Here is an 11,444-nt window from a genome sequence, read left to right as displayed (position 1 = left end):
TATATATGCATGTACAGGCGTGGCAGTATGGTAGGAAGTTTACTTTCTAACCATATGGTTCCGGGTTCAGTCTCTTTGCGTGAAACCTTAGGCAAGTGTCTCATACTATTATCTAGGGGAAACCAAATCCTTGTGAGAGGAGTTGGTAGACGAAAACTAAAGGAAAGCCATCATATATGAGTGTGTGTGTGTGAGTGTGACATTTTGAGGAGGGATATACTATATTTAGTGGAAGAGGAATTTTCAGTTGTTCTAATTTAAGAATTTGGATGAAAATTAATTTTGTACACTGAAGGTTGGCAGTTTTAAAACATGTATCGAAGGCAGGAAAATAAATTGAGAAGTTAATGGTTGAAATAAAGTATACATAGAATATAGTTGAAAACGAAAATAGAAAGCTTAAAAATAAAGAACGGAAATGAGAGAGCTAACAGAGGAAATACGGGAATTAAAGGTGAACAGAATGAGAATTGCAATACAAATAGCGAAAACAAAATTTAATGAATCCGTATAGAAAGAAAGTAGTGTATCTAAAATTAAGAGGCCAAATAAATAACGAAAGAAGTAAAGAAACAGAACTTGAAGTATTCTATTTGTTCAATCAAACAACTCCCGTGAACACTAATTTCGATGTTAATTAAATTGAAATTATTTCTCTATTTCTGTGTATATTAGCTTCATTTCGTGTAATACGGCATACTAGTCATTGTAGCTATTTTTTTTTCATGCCATATCTTATTAATGTAGTAATCTATATAAGGAAGATGTATTACAAACTTCTATTCAACTCCAATGAAATTTAAAATAATACTGATAATGCTTCTACAAAGTTTGTATACCATACAATGTTCTGTATATTTTCCTCTTAAAATATAGGTTCAGTTTTGGAGATATGCATTGTGGTAAGAGCCACAAGTGGCTGAGCCAACGGTGTTCAATGTCACCAATGAAAGACAACACTTCATATTATTATCGATCTCTTCAATAACTCTACCAAAGTCCAAATTATTCAATTTAAATATTTCTGTCCACAACTTTGATGCCATAGCGAAAATTTATAGGCAGACCAATGTATTAGCCTATTTGTGTATTATTTTAGAGGAAGTAAGTTTCTTGGTAACAACTATTGTGATACTGTATATGTCTCTAGTCATGTGTTTCCGACAAGAGTGTGTATGTTTTTATATATGTGTGTATCTTTGTGTGTGTACGCGCGTGCGTGTCTTTGTGTGTATCTTTGTGTGCGTACGCGCGTGCGTGTCTGTGTGTGTATGTGTGAGTGCATATGTGTGTGTCTCTCTGTGTATGTGATCGGATGTTTGTGTCGTGTAGTTAGTGATAGACATATTTTTCTGTGAATATGCATTCAATTATTATTTAGCCAGTGTGACAGAAATATGATTAAGATGTTACTGTACGTTGTTTCAGGTGTCCAGTGGGTTGATATAGATGCAATACAAGTCAAAGCTTTTCGGCAACGTGCTGTGTTTTTGCGCCTCCAAGTGCGTTGCTTTTCGAATATGTTTGCTTCAGTGTGTGACTTGGTTAGTGTAAACATTGAATGACGTGACGTCACTATTTTATCTATTTACTTATGTTTTTTTGTAGTTTGTTAGATTTATTATATTAGGGTAGCTATGCTGAACCGGCATTATAGCATAATGAATGTATTTTGTGATTAATATGCTGTTTGTTTCAAACTTATTAGCTCAATTCTTTGAATGTGTTTCTGTGCTGTTTTCTTTTGTCTATTGTGCATTCAATATGCGTGCGTTAACAGCATCGGAGAATAATATACGTTATTCCTAATAGAAGTCTTTTTTGTGTGTAGTGATGTGTTCATGATATTGCTGTTGTTTTCGTTTTGCCCCGGGTCAACAGAGCGTCAAAAGCGTTAAATCTGAGACCATCCTGTCTTGGTTTTAGACAGTATATCTAAACTACATTATTTATGTGTTTTCTTTTAATCAACCAATAGTGGTTTAAGGATGTCTTTGCAACTGTTTCTACTAGAATTCGTGATAACGTAGATGCACTCGTCTCATTGTGTGCATGATGTTGCCGCTGGTGTTTAGGTATGTTCACTGCATCTACTACTGCATGTTCCTAGGTACTAGAGTAGAGCTGAGAAACATAAGCCTAGCATGTCTAACATTGTAGTGATTTTCTTATTAGCTTACGATACTTCTATGATGTTGAATACATGTAAGAAAGGAGACTGTATACTGGCCAAGGGTTACATTAAGATAAGAATAGGTGTTATGTGGGTATAATGTGAAGATGTGACTCAAAGTCGCATTTGTAGATGTATAAACGCACTATTTGGCATTTGTAAATGTATAAACGCACTATTAAAGAGAATTGTTGAAAACTCAAATAGTTGTTTTAAATATAGTGAACACTGTACTTGACATATGAGTAGTAACATAAAAAATGGGTTCGATAGACATTAATGGACGTTACTTCTTAATAAGATCTTGAAGTATTATGTTCATTTTAGTTTCTTAGTAAGGAATAGGGCTAAAATGAACGTTGTGAACAGAGTTAAGTTAATTCCAACATATTGTACTTGTGTATCATATTTCAAATATTAATGTCTGAATTCGTGTTGCTAGTTGGAAGAAGGAATGTGTGTTTTGAGGATGTTAAGGGTGAGTATTTCTCAATAAAATCTTGATAAATACGCATAGGAGACGACACATCTGTCAGATGCTGCTTCAGTTTTGTGTTAGAATTAAGTCATAGTATTATGATAATTTTCAAACTTCAAGAACTTTTCAGTATTGATAGCCATAGTTAAGGATGCTAATGTGCACGATATTCATTATTAGAAGCTTTAATGTGTTTGTAATTTTGTGGAGTATGGCGGTTTATGTTTTGCATTATAATTTCGTTATATCTTTTCCTGTTATTTGACAGGATAAAGGTATCGAGGCCTTGATTATTTGAAAAGGGGTCTTCTTTTTTAAAATATTTGATCTATTTGTTTGCCCTTGTGTTATGGGTCGTTTCAAGTGTAGTTACCCTACTAATCATTTTATTTAATATCATGCTACTTGTTTGTGATTTTAATTGCTTGCAAATACACGTCAGTTTTCACTTTTTTAAGTAAAGTCTTTGATTTACTACTTAATGCTCAATTTCATTTCTGGCAATTGTGTTGGTTTGAGGTTGTTTTTCCTTTTATTATATTGACCGTTTCAGTACTGAAATTTGGTTATACAATACTTCCTCAGGTTATGCCATTTTAGATCTACTTTATTCATTTAATCATTTATTTAGTTATCTAATCATTTATTTATTTATTTATTTGTTTTTGCAGTATCAATTTTTAAACTGAGCTGCTATTAAATTTAGCAAATTGATATTCTCTCTCTTTATGTAAATTGTCCCGGTCAGAATCTTTTACATTTCTCAAAGTGCATTTTATTTTGTTTATTGATCCGTATTTGTGATGATGATGATGATGATGATGATGAAGATGATGATGATGATGATCATCATCATCATCATCATCATCATCGTCATAGCGTACACACGGTCATCATGTTCAAAAGATCAGAAGAGACGTGGTAAAAAGATTCTGTCGTAATAGATACATGGCGTTAAAGAAGTTTTGGTATTTGGTTTAATATTATGTGTAAGGTTCAGTGAGGGTTGTTTTGAATGTCATCAGTTTAGTACTAAGATGACTGCATCAAATTCACCTCCAATGAATGTTGAAATATTATTGCTTTATTTCTCACTCTGTTTCGACTGTTGGTGAGATTTTTGACGCTACGAATGGTGGGGAAGCAAAATTGGTGGCTGGGTCAAAAGTAGTATCATCTGATTTTTCGTTATTTTCTCCCTGTCTGTTCAAACCCACTACGTTGCAAGTATTGCGTCATTATTTTTTACTATTACATCATATTTGAGAGTAAAATTGGGCTGTGTAGTTGTTGATGAAATTGAAAGAGTTTGAAACATAGTCATGTGACAGTTACTTTTTTTAAAGAAATTTTCCTCTACGTTGATCTGATTGTAATTGAGGTAGCTAATAAAATATTTGGATAATTTTTGTATTTAAAAATTGATATTCTATTCTCTCTTGGATTCCAAGTCAATTTTTCTCCAACACTATTGTTTAATTTGTTAATTTTCAGTTTTCAAAATGTGATGTCTAAACTGAGTCAAGATGAGTCATTTCTATAATATAGTTTCTTTAACAACATGGTGCGTAAAATATATCAGGAAGAGAACCACTCCCGCACATCTTGAAGCAGTTATAGAGAATGTTTTACGTTAAGCTTTTAAATTTAGTCAAGTTACGATAATTTCATATTTTGTGCCACTTTTCCATGATTATCTTTCATTTGACCCAGATATTTTAAAGTTTTGTTGCATTTCTGATCTTTCTGATGTATAAGGAGGGATACTGATGTGTCTGGGTCTGTTTTCAGATTTAATTCTGGAGAACTGAAGAAGCAAATTTACCTTATCTCGTCTTACTCATTTTTCCCCTGCTAAATTTTTCAATTATATGCTCAAAGAGATCGGTGATAATTTTCTGAAACAGCGTCCTGAATATGTTATAGAGTCTTTAATTTGTTTAGAGAAGGTCGTTTGCTTAGCTGATTTAGTATTTATAAGGTAGTGACATTTGTAAGAAATTTATTTTTTCCTCAAAACCAAAATGCTATAAATATTATTCCTTCTTCCCCCAAATCCTATGTTAATATGCCTTGTATTCTTGTTTTATATCTTCATTTCTTATAAACATAGAACATACAATAATCATAAGTGTCCGAGTGGTAGTTTATGAAACATGCAACAGTTGGTCGAGATTGGATTATCCTGATTTGAGCAGATTTTATAGGACACGTCATTCCTGACCGCGTACGTTACACAGTATTATAGTAGCTTTGATGGCGTTTACAAATGATATAATTACAGTTGCGTGAAGCGATATATTATGTAGCATGGAATTCTATTACAACAACGATTAATTGTTGACAAATATACCAGTTTTTCACGCTGTCATATCGTTAATATCGCGAACAAGCATATAGACTAAGATGAACTTACTAACCTTTTCAAATTATGACAAGACAGAGATTCAGACAGCATAAAACAGGTGCAAAAACACTGAATTACCTCTAGGCAGACTCATAATGTTTCGTTATTCTTTCCATTCATAATGGAAGCAAAGCCCGAGAATTCAAACGAGGGAGTTCTCAATTTTATAATGATCTGCATTTAGTCATATACTTTGCGAAAAACACAATATCAAAGTGAAGATGAATTAGTGGCTCTCTGACATCCACAGAAAGTTACAAGTTATTTATGGAGATAGTGGAATTAATAAGAGTAATGTGCAGAATAGGTCAAGTTTAAAGTAAAGATTGTGCACCTATTTTGTGTAAAGTTTACTAATGTGTTATGTAGTAAAGTGCACTATTAATAGCCGTTCCATATTTTTAATAAATCAGTTGGTGTTGCTCAAACTCAAGGTGATCGATCAGATGTATAATTAAAAGAGTTCCTACTGGTAAGATCAATACCACAGTCTGCAATTTATCGTTATATTATTATTTAAAACGTCATGGTGGGAAATTTCGTAACCGTTTTGAAAACATCGAGTTGTTACATTGAGCTTTTCTCGTAAGCTCACATTCTTAAAGTATAAGTCGTTCATAATCCGTTACTGAAACATGTATCTGTGGTGCAAATCTCACGCATTTGCCATTCCTCTTATTTTCGTTTAGACATTCTATTCGGTTTGAACTCAGAAATGAGTTAGAGATGTCACCTTTAATTTAAGAGTAAGGAGGATGTCATCAAGTCATTTCCCTCACAACTATAATAGACAATAGACTATAGAGATATGTATTGTGCCAAAATTAATAGTCTCAAATTAGGCTGGAAAATCTAACTTTGAAACTGAAAACCGCAACGATTTTTTTTTTTTTTTGGTTTTGTTTGATTTCTAATGTTCAAACTTCAAAGATAAAATATTTCACCGCCTTCCTTCATGGATTAATTTCGACGGTATTTACTAAATTTGTAATCTCAATTTATCTTAGAGCATTTTCGCAGAATTTTTTTTTTATCTTTATTTCATGCTTTGTTATAAACTTGTACAACGCAATTGAAAAGAATATTTCTTCTCTATTCTTTTATATATTGTAGGCAATATTTTCTCGTGATTTTTATCCTCTTCCAGCACGATTTTTCAAATAATTACATTCTCAACTGCCGTTACTAAATTTTTTCTTGCCACACTCCTTCTATGTATCATAAATTCTCGTTAGTTATCAAAAATAACTTTGTTGTAATTGCATCATCGTCATAGTTACCAGCATCGTACTTGTCTTCTTATTCCTCTGCTTCCAACTACTCATTATTATTCCAATCAAAGTCATCAACATTATCACTATAACTGACGTCATTTGGAAGATTATGATTGAGTTCAAATAATAACTAAATAATTCATAGCGGCACGGTTAGAACGAATCAATATTCGAACGAAAGTGGAAACTACAAAATGCAATACTTAGCTGCATATCCACATAACAGAGCAGCATGAGATTCGATATAAGTCCGATGCAATCACTATTTACACAACATTTTTTGTAATATGCAAAAGCAACATAGCAATCAGTAATATATTGATAACATTAGTCTTAGTGCAGCACCGTGAATACTATTGACTTCACAGTCCTCTGTCAACAGAATAAGTCATGGCCCAACACCATAAAATAACAAATAGCGTAGAAACAATACATGAAAACACTATTGGAAATGCCTGTAAAATAAATAATACGATTATCGCCTCACAATGTACAATCTAAAGAACATGTTTCAACGCAAACCAAGAAGACGTAACTCAACAGAACCGAAAATTGTGTAAGTTAATATAAACCTAGATCATAATCGTCTCCAAAGAAGCTCAGACTATATAGCTCTATACATCCCTACAGTATGAGCATAGAATACATATATCAACACAATCCTAGAATAAATACCTGGGCACAAGTCTAGAGCACATAAAATGGTTTTTTTTTGTTTATTTTCTGATCATTAAAATGGAATGTCAAGTTTTAAAAAATGAGCATTTTCGACACTACCTCTTTTTGCTTTTAATCAAGTTTTAAAAAATGAGCATTTTCGACACTGCCTCTTTTTGCTTTTAATCAAGTTTCTAAGGCAGCAAAAACTGCTCGCGACATTTGTGCTGTGTATGGATAGGGTGCCATAGCTGAAAGAACCGCTCATGATTGGTATGCCAAGTTTAAAAATGGAAATTTTTTTACTTCAAAGACGCACCTTGTTCTGGCCGTCCACTTGAGTTCGATGAAGAGCGATTAAACCAACCTTTGCACGAAAATTCTCGTCAAACGACAAGGGAACTGGCAAAGAAAATGGAATGCTCCGACACTGCTATGGAGAAGCATTTAACTCGATGGGAAAGGTTCAGAAGTATGGAGCATGGGTTCCGCATGCTTTACGTGGTAACAACAAAATCAACGAGCCACAATCTCCGCTGGTTTGCTTGCTCGTCATCGCTCAACTCATTGACACATGCAACGGTTTCTTTTCCGAATCGTTATTGGTGACGAAAAATGGTGCCTATACATCAATATGAAGCATCGTAAGGAATGGCTTAGCCCCGGTAAACAAGCAACACTACGCGTGAAACAAGATCTGCATCCGCGTAAAACGATGTTCTGCTTACGGTGGGACTGGGACGTGATTATCCATTACGAATTGCTTCAACGGAACCAATCGGTCAACGTGGAACTCTATGTTCAACAGATGGAATGACTCAACACGGCTATTCAAGAGAAAAGACCTAATCGGCAGCATAGAGTTAACTCCTGCACGACAACGCCCGCCCTCATATCGCCAATATGACCAAGGAAGCCATTCAAACGTATGGCTGCGAAGTTCTAACACACCTTCTGTACTGTCCTGATTTGGCACCAACGAATTTCCACTTCTTTCGATCTCTTTCAAATGCTACGCGTGGAGTTTCTTCAATGCTGATGCAGAATTGAGAGCTTGGTTGGATCAATTTTTCGAGTCGAAATCGGGTGATTTCTACCAACGAGGTATTAAAAATCTTGTTGAACGCTGAGAATAAGTTGTAAATAACAAGGGTGAATACATTATTGATTAATTAGTTTTTATTAAACCTTTTAAAAATGTTTAATTAAAAAAAACCACAGGAACTTAGTTGCCAACCCAATAGAAATATAAGCCAAATTTTCAACGGTCGTTCCCATCCTCTTTGCGATAAATTAAGAATAATAAATGTAAAAACACACTGAATAATGCAGACCTAAGTATGTTACGTCTGATGAAATCACAAGACAGTCATGGATGAATTACTTTTATTCATAGATTTGCTTATTTAAGTCACATTGGAGCTAAAGAACAACTTTAAAAGAAAGCCGGAAAGCTGTTATAATAAATTACTAAATAAAGCTCTGTCAAACAGCAATTAATACAGGTAAGCAATAATGTACAGAAAGAAAAGGCGAAAAGTTCTCTGTTAATTTCAATATCCTATTTAGTTACAAAAAGAGAACAAAATCCTAGTTTAATTGCTAGCAGTATTCCAATTTAACAAAATCTATATACATGCTTATAGAACATTTTTTTGGTAGGCAAAAGGTTATCTACGACATTACTGCGCCTCGTTAATCTAAAATACGCTAGAAAAATCGACAGATCTTTTACGTGAAGACAAAGTGTTATGTAGACTTTTGACCAGTAGTAATTTGCATAATGAGGTAGCTGAAATAACAAAAGTCGGTTAATAGCAGGTATTTAAATTAATCAGATAAGGGACGTCGAAAGCGAAAAGTCTCAATCAAATGAAGTTGGCCTCTTGGTATGAAAGATGGGAATCATTAATTGCTCACGTCTCTCAAAGTAAAGGGGAAATAATTCCAAGAAAGGAAAAACTACAGTAATATTTCTAACATTAAAATAATTTTGTCGCTCTATATAGCTTGATTTGCATTTTTACATGGTACATGTTATCTTATTCCTGATTATGTTTCATCTCTAATTGGAGCTTAACGTTTTCATGTGATTCTTATCTTAAACGGCGTCCTGTCTGTTTTGTAAATACTATCACAAGTGAATGAGTTGTTATGAATGCAATTGTTGAATTCATCCCTTAATTCTAGTGAGACGTCCGCAGACTGTAGTATTACTCTAAAACACTGTTCTTGATTTATATTGATTACAGATAAGCTATATCTTCTTAGATAGACTTTTACGATAAGGAGGATTTACTATCTATTCTACTTAATTTCTAAGTTATTCTGCTCTCTCTCTCTCTCTTTCTCTCTCTCTCTCTCTCTCTCTCTCTCTCTCTCTCTCTCTCTCTCTCTCTCTCTCTCTCTCTATCCTTTTGAGTGGTTACAGGTATCATGTATGTTATGTGTGAGAGGGAGAAAGTTGAGAAAGAGATAGGATGAGTGTGCTATGTAATGCACATTCAGGATTAAATATTTCTAGCTTATGGACACTATTAATAAAGCAGATAGTTGTATTCTCATTCTCTAGGTATCTTGCGATATCTTTCATGACACTGAAAGGAAGCTGGAGCTCGTAATTTTGATGGATATCCATGGGTATAGGTTTTCGATAAACATGTGTTGTGTTTTGACACTCTCTTCGGAATGTCACATCATGTTATATATTTGATGGCAGTTAATTAGTGTTTAATATTTTCAGTATATATTTCATCGATTTGCATATTGCTTCCATGCTATTTCCGTAAGATTTTATGGTTTGTGCGTGTGTATGCTTTATGTTATGTGTACTGCCAGATAATGAAGCTGTTATTAAAATATTTTTAAGTATTAGATTTCAGATATAACATGTTTTATTGTACACATAAAGCTTCATATGTGATAATGGTGAAACGCAAGACTAACTATTCAAATTTGTAATATATTTCTAGTAAGACATTTTTCTGTACTTTTGTTTAGATTTTTAGCTTTCACTGGTTTCGGTATTTAGTCTGTGGCTATGAAGTGGCCCGCTTTCAAAAGCTTCATTCTATTTTATTGATCTCAGTACGCTATCAGGTAATTTTATGTCGATATCGTAGGAGTTTTGAAGACAAGGTTGACGGAACATCAACGGATGTAACTGAGACGAAGCAAAATATCACAAGATTATTTTTAGTTCGACATAACATTTTAGTATATAAAGCAAACACTCACACACGCATACACACAAACACGCACACATACACACAGGCACACACACACAAACTAAATATGTTCATAGGCATATGATAGTGAGTGCGCCCGCGCGTGTGTGTAGGGAGATGTACACACGTATATATCCCTAATTTCCTATATACGCAAGCATTCACATATATTTCTATGCACATATTAATAAGTGTATATACATATAGATAAACATACATATATGTTCACATGTCTATGCACATATCAGTATGGAGACTCTGCTATCGCTTCAATGAATGAGGAATCAGTAAGACACATCCGCACAATCTTAATTTAATAATTTGTCGTTTATTTAGTAGGATTACTAAATACATAACTTCCCGAAATCTGTTGAAAATAACTATTCCTCAATAGTAGCCTTTGTGGAATGTCAAAACAGCAGAATTCCAAGAGCGTGCTCCTCCTATCTCCGTTGCCTCAGCCACTTTTCCTATCGATACTGGATTAATAAAGAAAGGGCGATCGTCTTTGTTTTAGTGTAATGGCTTCATAACAACCTGTACAATGAATATTATTTTATTGGCCTTGGTGTCTGGTGAAAAGAGTATTACGTATCGAGTAGTTTTCAGGATGCAAGATTTCTATGGAGTTAACTATTCTTAGATCAGCAGCTAAAGAGTTAAGGAGCTTCGTCTACAATGAGTCCATAGTGGATGTCTGTTCATAACATTCATCCGGAGATAACTTCATGACATGTTAATTCACTCATAAATCGGACCATGCGGCTCTGAGTGAATCTGTGAATTATTGGAGCTACGAGGGGGTTCCATATACCTTCAGATACTTAGAATACGTGAAGAATTAATCATGTGTATGCACTTATCTATACACACACAGAGAGATACACACACACACACACACACACACACACACACATATATATATATATATATATATATATAAGACATTTAAAAAGGAAAATACACACACTTTACAGAGTTTTAATATAATTTTTAATATATCAACCGGTTTCCCTTTCGCTATTCATGATATTATGGTTTACGTATTTGAATATGTAATTTCTTGTGAATCCATTCGCTCGTAAATATCATCACACACAACATAGACAAATGGACAAAAATTTCTTCTTAAGAAAATCCATATTTAGATAAGTAAACAATAATATCATGAATGGCGAAAATGAAACCGGTCGATATATTAAAAATTATATTAAAACTAAGTAAAGTG

The 11,444-nt window shown here is 33.7% G+C and overlaps 1 protein-coding gene across 4 annotated transcripts in view; it reads left to right on the top strand.

Moving 5' to 3' along the window:
- LOC106871357 (growth hormone secretagogue receptor type 1) overlaps nucleotides 1–11,444 on the top strand; it is an 878,042-nt gene that overhangs the window by 743,775 nt on the left and 122,823 nt on the right. The window contains exon 1 of one of the 4 annotated variants that reach the window (XM_052967169.1): nucleotides 1,987–2,075. The exons of the other annotated variants lie outside the window; for them this stretch is intronic. The gene's annotated coding sequence lies outside the window, so the exon portion shown is untranslated. Of the gene's footprint in view, nucleotides 1–1,986; nucleotides 2,076–11,444 lie in introns of those variants that run through there. 4 annotated transcript variants of the gene reach the window in all.

This window comes from Octopus bimaculoides, chromosome 1 (assembly GCF_001194135.2).
Source record: "Octopus bimaculoides isolate UCB-OBI-ISO-001 chromosome 1, ASM119413v2, whole genome shotgun sequence".
NCBI classification, from domain to species: Eukaryota; Metazoa; Mollusca; class Cephalopoda; order Octopoda; family Octopodidae; genus Octopus; species Octopus bimaculoides.
Note: the sequence above shows the minus strand (reverse complement) of the source record. Positions and strands in the feature narration are given on the sequence as shown.